The 13487-nt window shown below is 37.6% G+C and overlaps 1 long non-coding RNA gene across 2 annotated transcripts; it reads left to right on the top strand.

Moving 5' to 3' along the window:
• The first annotated feature begins 659 nt into the window (after positions 1-659).
• Positions 660-3183, top strand: LOC148691547 (uncharacterized). Of its 2 annotated transcripts, XR_015954696.1 has the most exons (6): positions 660-1034; positions 1114-1222; positions 1324-1392; positions 2122-2184; positions 2873-2942; positions 3086-3183. It is a non-coding gene; the product is annotated as an uncharacterized LOC148691547 (long non-coding RNA). The 2 variants fall into 2 exon arrangements; XR_015954695.1 differs by lacking the exon at positions 3086-3183 and having other exon boundaries at positions 671-1034; positions 2873-3000.
• Positions 3184-13487: the final 10304 nt, after the last annotated feature.

Genomic DNA, 13487 nt, shown 5'->3' with positions numbered 1-13487 from the left:
ATCGATGGGGCCGATGTTGGACGTATGCCCACAAAGCCACTCATTTGATGTAATAGCTTTTTGGAATACTTAATGTATTAAACTTTTATATGTTTAATGGAGGGCAAAGCTTATTGTTAATCACTATTTATTGTATCTTGTGTTTAAGCAATAAGGGAATCCAAGGAATGTATTTGATCTAAGAGATAAGTGATCTAAGTAAGTTATATTTTCGAGACCTTTCTCTTATGTTCATTCCTAAAACGTTCCTAGCCATAGGGTTGCCAATTGGGCATTGACAATCCACTAAGGTTAGTATGTGTTATGTCGACTCAAGTATGGATATGACAAGTCTCAAGTCATTTAGTGTTGGACACTAAGACAAACACATAGGTGCTCGAAAGAGTAATCGAGTATACTGAACTATGATCAAAAGAGAGTTCAAACATACATGTCATGTAAGAACTCGATGGTTACAATATGCAAAGTAGTCCTTTGACCTGAGGCATCATAGATGTCTAATGGTTAGGTCCTTGATCTTTGATCGTGTCAAATGGCATTCCTTTGGAGTGTCCACGGCATGGTTGGGGTCAAGCTATCTAGTCATGTAGCCATATGAATGCACAACAAGGGTGTAATAACCCGTCCCGGGATTTACGTAAGAAAATGGGTATTTTTGTATTTTCACTAAGTTTGGGGATACCTTTCTTTTAAAAATTGTTTTTGAGCCTTAATTGGTGAGCCCAAGGGGCCCACCCCCTGTTTTTGTTCCCCGGTTCTTCCCTTTCCCTTTCTTTTTTTTTCTTTTTTTTTTTCTTCTTTTCCTTCTTTTGTTTTGTTTGTCTGCACTTTTTTCCTTTCTTTCGAACTCCCCCATTTCTCTCTTCTTCTTCCCCGTGAAAGACACACAGACACACACACACACCCACAGCTACACCTACTCGAGGAAATCATCACCATCGTCGCCATTCAACTGCATATCTCTCTCTCTCCCTTGCTCACGGCGCCGGGAGGATACGAACACCTCCGGCGAGTTTTGTGATTTTTCCGGTTGGGTAAGCCCTTTTTCTTCTTCTTTTCTTATGTTAGACTTTGCCTAGATGTGGTTTTTGAGTTGGGTTCTTGATTTCCAAGGTTTTGGAGTGTTTTTGGCACGGGTGAGTGCACACCCAAATTTCCGGCGAGCACCGTCCCTTTCGAGGCGATTTCCGGCCAACCCACGGCGATTTGGCCGGCGTTCGAGGTATCAATCTCTTCGTCTCGCTGAGTACTACAACTTTCCTTTTTGTTTCACCTAATTTCATTGAGTATTGAAGAAGTTATACTCATTTGAATCTTACCCAGTTTCCGGCGACCTCAGTGACTTTCGAGGTGTTTTCCAGCCAAACCACGGCGAGTTAGACATCGTGTGAGGTACCATTCTCTTCGTCTCTTCGAGAGCTACGATTTTCATTTTTGAATCACTTGATTTCGTCGAGTATTAACAAAGTTATGGACGTTCAAAGTTTGTCTAAATTCCGGCCGAATTCCGGCCTTCTTCTCCGGCGTGAAACCCAGCCCAAGAAAACACCCAGGCCTTCAGGCCGTTTCCTTCCCCCACGGGCCTTAGGCCCGTTTGGTCTCTGGCCCAAAACTCTAAACCTTTTCCTTTTTAATTTTATTTTGTTTCATTTTAAAAACCCAAAGGCCTTAGGGCTATGGTTGCAGCCCAAACCCATTTCCCCTTTTTATTTAGGCCTTAGGGCCTGTTAGCCCAAAACCCATCACCCTTTCTGTTGTGGGCCTTTGGGCCGTATGGGTTCAAGCCCAACCCAACTCACCTAAAAACCTAAACCCAAAACCCTAGGGCCCAAACCCGGATCCAATACCCAAACCCTAAACGGGTTGACCCGGTTGACTCTGACGGGTTGACCCACGACCCGTTGACCTTGACCCGTTGACCGTTGACCCAGTCAACGGTCAGCGTTGACTTTGACCGGTCAACGGTCAACGTTGACTTTGACCTCGGGGTTGACTTTTTGGGTTTTCGTGCGGGACCCCTCCTAGGCTAATTTCGACGTTCTGAACCCGTTTCCGATGTCCGTTTTCCCAAATTCAATCGTTTGAGTAGAGTTTGACTAAATGTACCATTTATGTGCTTAGGGACAATTATTGATGGCGTTTCCTTCTTCGCTAGATGACGTGGCTTTTCGACGGCGAAGTACTGTGAGTGGACCCCTTCTAAAAATACATGTTTTGATAGTAGAAATGCATACATGAAAAGCATGATTTGATGATTATGTTTTATGAAACGTTTTACGAGATAACATGCTTACTGAGGCTAGTTTGAATTATTACTATTTTTCCTATAACCCATGTTCTTGTAGAATATCTGATGGATGACGATATGATATTTAGAACATGTTTAGAACACCTCTTTATAGTATAGATGATGGATGACTTTATACTATGAAGTTGATTTTCATTATATGTATGTTCACTGGTTTTGTACTTACCTAGTGGTCCTTTCCGCTACGGGACGTAGGGATAGATCCGGTCCGTCCCGGGCGACGGTTTGGTGTTGGCATAGGGCCTGGAGTGTGTTTTCCTCTGACTGTCTGCTCAGAGACGGGGAGCCGGCACGGGGCCTGAAGTGTATTTTCCTCTGACTGTGTGCTCAGAGACGGGGAGCCGGCATGGGGCCTGAAGAGTTATATCGGACATTCACTAGTGTTTATTATTTATGCGAATTATGATTTGAGACATTGCACGACATGCTAGGTTTCGGAAAACCTATGTTTATCATTATATATAAGTGTTTTCAGAAAACCTGGGGGTTAGTATGTTGATAACTGTTTTATTATATTATATATATCAACTTGGTCCACTCATGTTTGTTTTGCGCCCCCTTCAGGACTTAGAATCGAGGCATACAATCCCGACGTCCAGGCACTTCCGCATCGGCATCTTCGAGTCCTCTCGGTGTAGGACCCACTCTCTTGTTTCATTCAATTTTATATTATTTTCTTTTAGTGTTCTAGATTAGTGGTGTGCTCTGAACACGGTCCTTATTTGCATATTCATTATCCTTTTATATTTATAAATCTTATTTATCCCTTGTTTTCAGCATTTGCACTTAATAAATGGCTTTCGTCACCCTCGGGTGTCGGCCAGCACGTGCCTATCCTGGTATTCGGGGAATATCGGGGTCGGGGTGTGTCAAAGGGATCTCTAACCTTACATGGTGGAAGGAGAATACTCTAAGATATGATTCGAGAGTCTTTGGCCAAAGCATATGAATATGACTTAGGAAGTTTGTTCCAAATCTTATTCAAGCGAATCATATAGGGAAGTATCACATTGGATAGTAGACATGAAACAAACTATCACTTCAACAATGTGATTAAGAGTATTGTATTAGAGAATGACCGTATTGCATTGTAGTTGTAACTGGATAGGTTCTCCAACCACTTCTACTTAGCTTGGGTAACCATGACATGCTGCTAGGTGTCACTCATGGTTTGTGGAAGCCCTAAAGATTAGCAAACACTAATCTTAAGGGAGAATTGAAATATGGTTTAAATTCACAATCGATAGTTAAGAGTAACATCGCCCACTGCCTCGCTAATTGGAACCTAATGGATCGTACACCGAGTAAAGATGAAAGTGAGGTAATTAAATGAAATGGATAAGCAATTAAATGGTTAATTGAAGTATGGTCAAAGTTAATTAATTAGTTAATTAATTATACGAAACGTTCGTATTGGACTTCTAAGTTGGTTTTGTGTTTAGGGGCCCAAAAGTGTTTTGGTCCACAAGGCCCATTATGTTTAAGTTGTATGACAACTAAAACAAAATGGGCAATTAGCCCAAACACTTAGAGAGGCCGGCCATGGATAGTGAGGGATACCAAACTTGTGTTAATTACAAGTTTGCCACTCACAAGAAATGAAGTATAAATTCAAAATTATAACTTTATTTCAAAAAGGGTTTTTTCTTGATGAAATTATTCTCTCTATTTCAACAAGGGAGGCCGGCCACTTAGGGAGGGATATCTAGCAATTTCCTCTCCCCTAAGTCATCCATTTTTATCTTCACAATTAATCTTTGGTGTAGAGACTTGGAGACATCAAGCTTTTGGTGTTTTGGAGAACATATCCTCAAATCCTCAAGGAAGCAAAGGAGGTGACTTGAAGGCCCTCCACTTGGGTGAATCCCTTGTGTAATCAAGGATGAGCTACAAGGGTAATGATTCTCTAAATCCTTTCTTCTCTTTAATGTTGTTAAAAAGTCATGGTTCACCATATACTAGGCTTTGAAAGTCATGGGTTTTATGAATTGTTTTTGGATGCATGCCTTGTTGGAAATGTGCCCTAAAACCAATCATATGATGATACTTTACGGACATTTCAAACTAATGTAGTTTAAATGTAAAGGGCAAAGATTATTGTTTGAGCCGTCTCATATAAATGTTATATGCTTAAACGATAAGTCCAAGGAATATGTGATTGGAAGAATGCGATCTAAAGAAGTTAGATTCATGAGACCATTCTTTCGTTGACACATCCTAAACGTTCCTGATCATAGGATTGTCAATTGGGCATTGACAGTCCGTTAAGATCAGTACGTGCTATGTCTTCTCTCAGGGAGAGTGACTAGTCTCGAGTCATTGGTGTGTGTGACATCAAGACAAGTACGTAGGTGCTCAATAGAGAATGAGTTCACTGAACACGATCAACGAAGAGTTCTCATATTCATGTCGCATGAGAACTCATGGTTGGGATAATGCAAATTAGTCTTTTGACCTGAGGCATCACAGTTGTCTTGTGGTTAGGTCCTTAATCTTTGATTATGTCAAAGTCACTCCATCAGGAGGGTGTCCATGGCATCGTTGGGGTTAAGCCACTTAGCCATGGAGGCAAGTGAATGCGCAACAAGGGATCTCTAACCTTCAAACTGTTTGAGGGAGAATACTCTATGATATGATTAAGAATCTTTGGCCAAAGTATGAATGAGATTTAGGAATGTGTTCCAAATCACATTCAAGGTAATCATATAAGCACAAGACTCACATTGGATAGTAGACATGAATAAACTATCAAACCAAACAATGTGGTCAAGAGTATTGTATTAGAGAAAGACCGTATTGCATTTGTAATCCTAAAACTGAATAGGTTCTCCACCTCTTCTGATTAGCTTGGGTAACCATGACATGCTGCTAGGCGTCAACCATGGTTTGTGGAAGCCCTAAAAGTGTATTATCACTAACGGGAGAATTGAAAGTAAGTTTCAATTCACAATCGATTTGAAAGAGTTTGAATCGCCCACTACCTCGCTAAAAGGAACCTAATGGATCGTACACCGTGTAAGGTAGAGATTGAAGATTCAACGGAGATGAGTAAGAATAATTAAATGGTTTAATTATTTACGGCAAGGATTAATTAATATGATTATTAATCAAACGAATAAGTTCGTTAAAAGACCTTGGGATAGTTTTGGACCTTAAGGCCCAATGGGCTTCGAACGTCAAGTCCATTGACTTAAGTTGTGTGACAACTTAATGAATAATGATTCACAAAGGCCCAAATAGCCCAATGAATACCCTAAGGCCGGCCATGTTAGAGAAGGAGTGGTTTTGGACTTATTTACAAGTTTGCCACTCAAATGAATTAAGGAATAAGTATGACTTAATAGCCAAAATTCATTAAGGGTTTTTTTGGGGAAATTGGAGAAACACAAACTCTCCTTTCTCTCTAGAAATGGCCGGCCACCCTTGAGGAAAACATCTAGCAATCTTACTTCCTCAAGGTCACTCATTTCTTCTTCAATATGCCTTGGTGTGGAGACTTAGAGGTTCTCAATTTTGGGAACTTGGAGAAACCTTTTCATCCATCCAAATCCATGGATCTAAGATGCAAGGAATGAAGGCCCTCTCTTTGGGTGATTAGCCTTTGCTTATGCAAAGAGGAATCTACAAAGGTATTGATTTCTCAACTCACTTTGTTTTGAGTTGAGTCTTGGTTCACCTATCTACTAGGCTTTGAAGTTCATGGGTTAAGTTTTGTTTTTGAGTGCATATAAACATGATTCCGCCTTTTAATTGTTAATTGCATGTTGTTGATGTTGCTCAAATGAACTTGTTTTTCACAAATCTTCCTTCAAGTGGTATCAAGAGCCTAAGTCTAGTAGTTGGTGAATCCTTTTGGGTTTTGTAGTTCATAGTTTGTGATTTGAATGTTGTAATTGTTACAAGCTTTATTCTTGCTTCTTTGAATGTAAATTTTGTTAGAAAATTTGCCATCTCAAATGTTGTAGATGTAGTTCATATGAGCATGAATTTTGGAGCTAAAATTTGGTGCCATGTTTTTGGGGAAATTCGGCCAAATCCAAAGGGTGGATTTTTGGGTTCTTGTTTGACTTGTTAAAAGTGTTTTAAAGTGACTTTTGGAACCCCTATGTACCCTAGTATGGTTGTATGTTATTTCCCTTAAGTTTGAGTGGTTTTGGTATGTTTTTGGGTGAAGAATGTTCATTGAGCTCTTATGGGTTTTCATGGATGTTCTTCATTGTTCTTGATATGTTCTTGCCAAGAACAAAAGGTTTGGTGTTTTGATTCAAAGTTTTGATTTATTTCATAAAGTTTTTGTTTTGAAATATTTCTTATGTTTAAATATCTTAGATATTTGTTTTGAAAAATTAAAGAAATTTTAGTGGGTAGGTGTGTAATGATTTATTCCATTACACACACCCCACTTACAAAAACTTTGAAATTTTTTTTATTACTTTGCTTCAAAACCGGCCACCCTACTCAATTAGGGTCCTTGTGGGGCTTTTGTGCAATTATATAAAGTTTTGATACTTTTGTGTATTTGCATTTTGACCCAAAAGTTTACGTTTTTGCGTAAAGGTCCAAAATCACTAAAAGGACAAATTGTTTTGCTCCTTTAATGAAGTTTTAGCTTTTGTGGAAATTTTTGGGTTCTAGTTGTAATTACATGAAGTAGTGGACTTTTGTGTTTTTACAAAGTGACCCCAAAAGTTTAAGTTTTTGCAAAATAGCCCAAAAGTTGAGGTTAATTGCACTATGGCCCAAACAAGTTGAGGTCATAGCATTTTGGCCCAAATTAGGTAGAGAACAAAAATTGTTTTGTTTCTTTAAATGAGAATTGGATTTTCATTTCATTTAGCTCCATTTAAATCAATTCTATGGATACAAAAACCAAATGAAAATGTTGCATTCAAGTTTAATTAGTTAAAGCGTTAATTAATTAAAGAAAGGGTGATTATGAACCTAAGCCTACTATAATTGAGCTATGTGAAAGGCCGTTTCAAATTTGTTTGAACCATGGGAATGTGTAGATTAAATTTTGGTTGTAATTTGATATGATCAATTGTTGTAAAAGAGCATAAGCTCTTCTTTACTTTAAAGTAATTTGATTTGATCAATTGTTGTAAAAGAGCATAAGCTCTTATTTACTTTGAAGTACTCCTTTCTTGTTTTATTCGATATGCATGAAATTGGAGTAGTTGGGTCCAACGCCCAATAAGACAACACGCCTTAATGTGATTAAACGCGTAACTAAAATCAATCTCCATCCCTAGACCGAGATTCAACACTAGGCTCGTGTTGAATCGAATCAAAGGTTCATAGTCATCCTAAGGCCCTAAGGCAACTATATAGTCCATCAATGAATGCAAATCTTATGTTAGTAGTACCATATAGTCTTGCTTTAAAAACCATTTTAAAAGCATAGTGGGAGTATTATATACTACTAAATCAATCATATGGACCAATAGTTGTAATAGGACCAAAATGTTTTAATTGGATTAAAATGTATGTTTATATGTGATGAGACCTAAAACCCTCAACAAACCATTATTAAGTTGATAAGCGAGAGATGCTTTGAATATCTCTTCGTAGGCCTTCCACCGTGGTGGGCTCCAATCGTTTGTGACTCATGCACCGGCTTCACCCTATAATGGGGAAGTACAAAGTATGTGCTTACATCCAGGAGGAGTCCATAAACATATGATGAGGTGAGTGTAGATAACGAGTATGACCAACATGATATAATTCTGAGGTTGTGCTTGAACCTCTACATAAACTAAGCATGGTGGGAATAACTTAACTAAGTGCAATGGTGCCAACATGATATAATTCTGAGGCATTCATTCTCTAGAGGCCAAACTAGATGGGTAATTACAAGAGTTGTAAATGACTAAAGTGTTATTCTCTCATCATTATTTTTGCTAACCAAAATGATATAATTCTGAGGTGGGCTTGGTAATGGTGAGTCTCCCATACCCTGCTAAGAGTTCAACAAAACTCTCGAATTCCGATGAGGGATATGGAATTTGCCAAAAATAGTGGGTGGTGCTATTTGATTTAAAGACCCGAATCAAATGGCTTAAAATCAATCAATTTATATTCGTTATGTATTTGTTTACCAATATATTTGCAAACGCTATCCAAAACTTGACAAAGAAAAGCCGAATGCTTTAATTTCCGGACTTCTTCTACAATCCCATAGATTGTCTTTAATGGCTTGTAGATGTAACTAAGTAGTCTCATCCTCACAATCTTCCTATATGATAATGTATCATTGGAAGAATATGTTAGATAAGTCTAACATGAGAAGGACAACACTTTTAATGTCATAATTCTTCAAATACAAATTGTTGTATGAAGAAATAAGAGTTGCTTTGAACAACCCTTAATCAACACAAACTTTAGTGCTTGTCTCTTTGTTACACGAACAAGGAACTTGAGAAGTAAGCACAAGGGCATGGACACTTTATGTGCCATGATTCTTCACTTACAAATTGTTGTATGAAGAAATGAGAGTTGCCTTGAACAACTCTTGAAAGTTTGTTATTATGTTTAGAACATAATGGTTGGTTGACAAAAATAGTCCATTTATATGGACTTATGATGATTTTGAATCATTGAGTGTTGAAGTGTTAAACCACTTAACGAGACGGAAACTAGGCAAGGACTTCACCTTTGTGTCCCTATCCTAATGGTTCACTAAGTTTATTGTAAACTATATAGTGAACAATAACCGCACGCTCTCCAAATCGTTTGATGTGTATAACACATTTGAAATAAGTTTCAAGAGAGCTAGTGGGAGTTTAGGGACCATGACTATTGTAGTCAAAAGGGAAGTCAAATGAAGAAGGCAAAATAACTCCAAGGGAACAAACTTTCTTTATGAAAGGATGGACATTGGAAGGGGTATTTGCAAGAAATGTCTTGCAAGTGTCAAGAACACACCTTTTGAAGGTGTTGTAAAATGTTCTTGAAAAGTTCATAACAGTTGGTTCTTCTACTTGAATGCATGATTCTGTATTAGTAACTATGTTTTACAATTGTTGTAAAAGTGTGCTAATAAGAAGTAGAAGATTAATGAGAGAAGAGAAAGTACTTCACATTCCAAACGTGAATCGAATATAGATCTCTGCGAAAGCGGATTGTACTTACTTCCTCATATGAACTACCAAAGAAATTGGAAAAACCAAAGATTGTCTTTACGTCCCAATTTTAAAGGAACATAATTCCGTCACAGTTGTAGAGATGGATGAATGTTTTGTTTGACAAAACATTGTTCTTTATTAATGAATGATTAGATTATGGTAATCTAATTAATTGTCTCTGTAGTAGAGATGATGTGGTAGTGTTAACTGTTTAAGAATATAACGATGCTTAAAACCCAAAAGGTTGCAAGGTAGTGACTAATCCCAACTGAGTTGTGATACCTCTAAAACATAAGTTACGAGTTGGTCATAGATGGATGCTTTGGATCGTTAGATCCGGATCCAATACCTTCTTGTTAAAATTGTATAGAGGCGAAATGTTCGAATCTTTATTCTTTTGGAAAGAAGAAAGAATCACAAAGTTGTTGAGGTTAATTCACTTAGATGTCAGTGGCACTTGTCCACAACATAATACTACTCATGTTGTATGACATTCACCGAAGATCACTCTCGGTTGGACTATAGTTTATTTTGAATAAACACAAGTCCGAATACTTTGCAAAAGGTTTCAAAGAATTCAAGAAATGTAAGTAGATGAGTAAGACGTCTAAAGTATTTACCTCCTTAGATTTGATCCAAGGAAAAAGTAACACTTTAGATTAATTTCCTTGAAAAATATCAAGAAAAGTAGCATCGTAAGATAATGAATTTCTCCATTAGGAGAAGAATGAACATAAATAAGATTTAGTTCGTTGGACATTATCAATTACCCATATATATATGATATATACTTCTAAGACATGTTAGTTGTAGAGATCCATCCATCATGGATCTTAGCAAGCTAGTGGGAGCTATAAGCGTCTTATGAGAAAAGATCAATTGTTTGATTTCTCATAAAGATGTAAATGAATCTTTTGTTTACTAGGTTTACAAAAGATTAGTGGGAGTTGATCATATTCCTAAATTTGAATATATATACATGATATATATTAATTTTGAAAATGAAAGGAATTCTTCATCGTTAAAGTTATGACTTTAAACATTCTATAATGATAGAATGTATATGGGAGACATAGTCTATATACATGGGATGGAAATCTATAATGATAGATTTCAAGATATAATTGGATTATATCAATCCCTAAAATAGACAAGAGATGCTAGGAAGTTTCTCATATGATGATAAACTTCAATTAGAATGACAATTCTAGTGAGACTAGGAAGTTGTTCTTCTCAAAGGGAATGTACCCTTTGACTCCCAAAGAAATAATGCGTAAATAGAATCCTTTATGCATACGCATAAAGGTGATTTATGTATTTCATATTGTATGAAAACATTGATATAAGTTGTACCTAGAACGGTACAAGATGATATCAGTGCAAGCCCAGGATCAGAACCATGGCAACTGTCAAGTGAATCCTTAGGTATTTAAGAAATACTAAGGATGGATTCCTCAAGAATGAGGAAGAATTAGAGTAACGTAATGGAAGCGTAAATGTATTAGATTATGAATCTAATACATCATAGAATATCTCTTCATTATGAATGAAGTGATAATGAGATATCTCTTTATTATGACTAAAGAGATATTTGGGTGGAAACGTTAAAAGTAAATGACTTTAATGTGTTCCATCATGTATGCAAAATATATTGCCATATAGAAGCTTACAAAATTGTTGTTTGGATGGGAAAGTTCATTCATGAACTCTCCATTCGGTTCCAACCAGAAAGTGTATGACACTAATGGGGCGATAGCTCAAGTCAGGGAATCAAGGTCTCATCAAGGTCCGAACTCAAATGAGAGACTGAACCACATGATTGAGAATCATGTATAATGGTGACGTTGTTATTCTCAAGGTTGCTTCTATGGAAAACATATAGATATCCATTGTTTAGGCCTACTACTCAGCCATTTATGAAATGAATTACAGAAGAGGTATCATCAATGATGACTAAGCTGATTGGCTCTAGTGCAAGTGGGAGATTGTTGGAAATGTGCCCTAAAACCAATCATATGATGATACTTTACGGACATTTCAAACTAATGTAGTTTAAATGTAAAGGGCAAAGATTATTGTTTGAGCCGTCTCATATAAATGTTATATGCTTAAACGATAAGTCCAAGGAATATGTGATTGGAAGAATGCGATCTAAAGAAGTTAGATTCATGAGACCATTCTTTCGTTGACACATCCTAAACGTTCCTGATCATAGGATTGTCAATTGGGCATTGACAGTCCGTTAAGATCAGTACGTGCTATGTCTTCTCTCAGGGAGAGTGACTAGTCTCGAGTCATTGGTGTGTGTGACATCAAGACAAGTACGTAGGTGCTCAATAGAGAATGAGTTCACTGAACACGATCAACGAAGAGTTCTCATATTCATGTCACATGAGAACTCATGGTTGGGATAATGCAAATTAGTCTTTTGACCTGAGGCATCACAGTTGTCTTGTGGTTAGGTCCTTAATCTTTGATTATGTCAAAGTCACTCCATCAGGAGGGTGTCCATGGCATCGTTGGGGTTAAGCCACTTAGCCATGGAGGCAAGTGAATGCGCAACAAGGGATCTCTAACCTTCAAACTGTTTGAGGGAGAATACTCTATGATATGATTAAGAATCTTTGGCCAAAGTATGAATGAGATTTAGGAATGTGTTCCAAATCACATTCAAGGTAATCATATAAGCACAAGACTCACATTGGATAGTAGACATGAATAAACTATCAAACCAAACAATGTGGTCAAGAGTATTGTATTAGAGAAAGACCGTATTGCATTTGTAATCCTAAAACTGAATAGGTTCTCCACCTCTTCTGATTAGCTTGGGTAACCATGACATGCTGCTAGGCGTCAACCATGGTTTGTGGAAGCCCTAAAAGTGTATTATCACTAACGGGAGAATTGAAAGTAAGTTTCAATTCACAATCGATTTAAAAGAGTTTGAATCGCCCACTACCTCGCTAAAAGGAACCTAATGGATCGTACACCGTGTAAGGTAGAGATTGAAGATTCAACGGAGATGAGTAAGAATAATTAAATGGTTTAATTATTTATGGCAAGGATTAATTAATATGATTATTAATCAAACGAATAAGTTCGTTAAAAGACCTTGGGATAGTTTTGGACCTTAAGGCCCAATGGGCTTCGAACGTCAAGTCCATTGACTTAAGTTGTGTGACAACTTAATGAATAATGATTCACAAAGGCCCAAATAGCCCAATGAATACCCTAAGGCCGGCCATGTTAGAGAATGAGTGGTTTTGGACTTATTTACAAGTTTGCCACTCAAATGAATTAAGGAATAAGTATGACTTAATAGCCAAAATTCATTAAGGGTTTTTTTGGGGAAATTGGAGAAACACAAACTCTCCTTTCTCTCTAGAAATGGCCGGCCACCCTTGAGGAAAACATCTAGCAATCTTACTTCCTCAAGGTCACTCATTTCTTCTTCAATATGCCTTGGTGTGGAGACTTAGAGGTTCTCAATTTTGGGAACTTGGAGAAACCTTTTCATCCATCCAAATCCATGGATCTAAGATGCAAGGAATGAAGGCCCTCTCTTTGGGTGATTAGCCTTTGCTTATGCAAAGAGGAATCTACAAAGGTATTGATTTCTCAACTCACTTTGTTTTGAGTTGAGTCTTGGTTCACCTATCTACTAGGCTTTGAAGTTCATGGGTTAAGTTTTGTTTTTGAGTGCATATAAACATGATTCCGCCTTTTAATTGTTAATTGCATGTTGTTGATGTTGCTCAAATGAACTTGTTTTTCACAAATCTTCCTTCATGCCTACTTTAATTTGTTAATAGTTTGCCTATGTATTCAAATGTTCTTTACATGTTCTTAGTAAGGACATAAATTTTCCTTCAGCCTAGGGGAAGACCTATTGTATTTGTGGCCGAACATCGAAAGCTCAAGGTAGCCATCAAAAGCTCTTGGTCCATGTTGATCTCACAGGTTGATAGCGTCGAAGATGCCGAGAGTCTTCCACTAGTCACCAAAGTGTGGCTCCATTCGGGTAACCCAAACAGCCCAGGTCACGGGGGTCGAGG

The sequence above is a fragment of the Pyrus communis genome, chromosome 13 (assembly GCF_041283825.1).
Source record: "Pyrus communis isolate YQ-2024b chromosome 13, ASM4128382v1, whole genome shotgun sequence".
Taxonomy (NCBI): domain Eukaryota; kingdom Viridiplantae; phylum Streptophyta; class Magnoliopsida; order Rosales; family Rosaceae; genus Pyrus; species Pyrus communis.
Note: the sequence above shows the minus strand (reverse complement) of the source record. Positions and strands in the feature narration are given on the sequence as shown.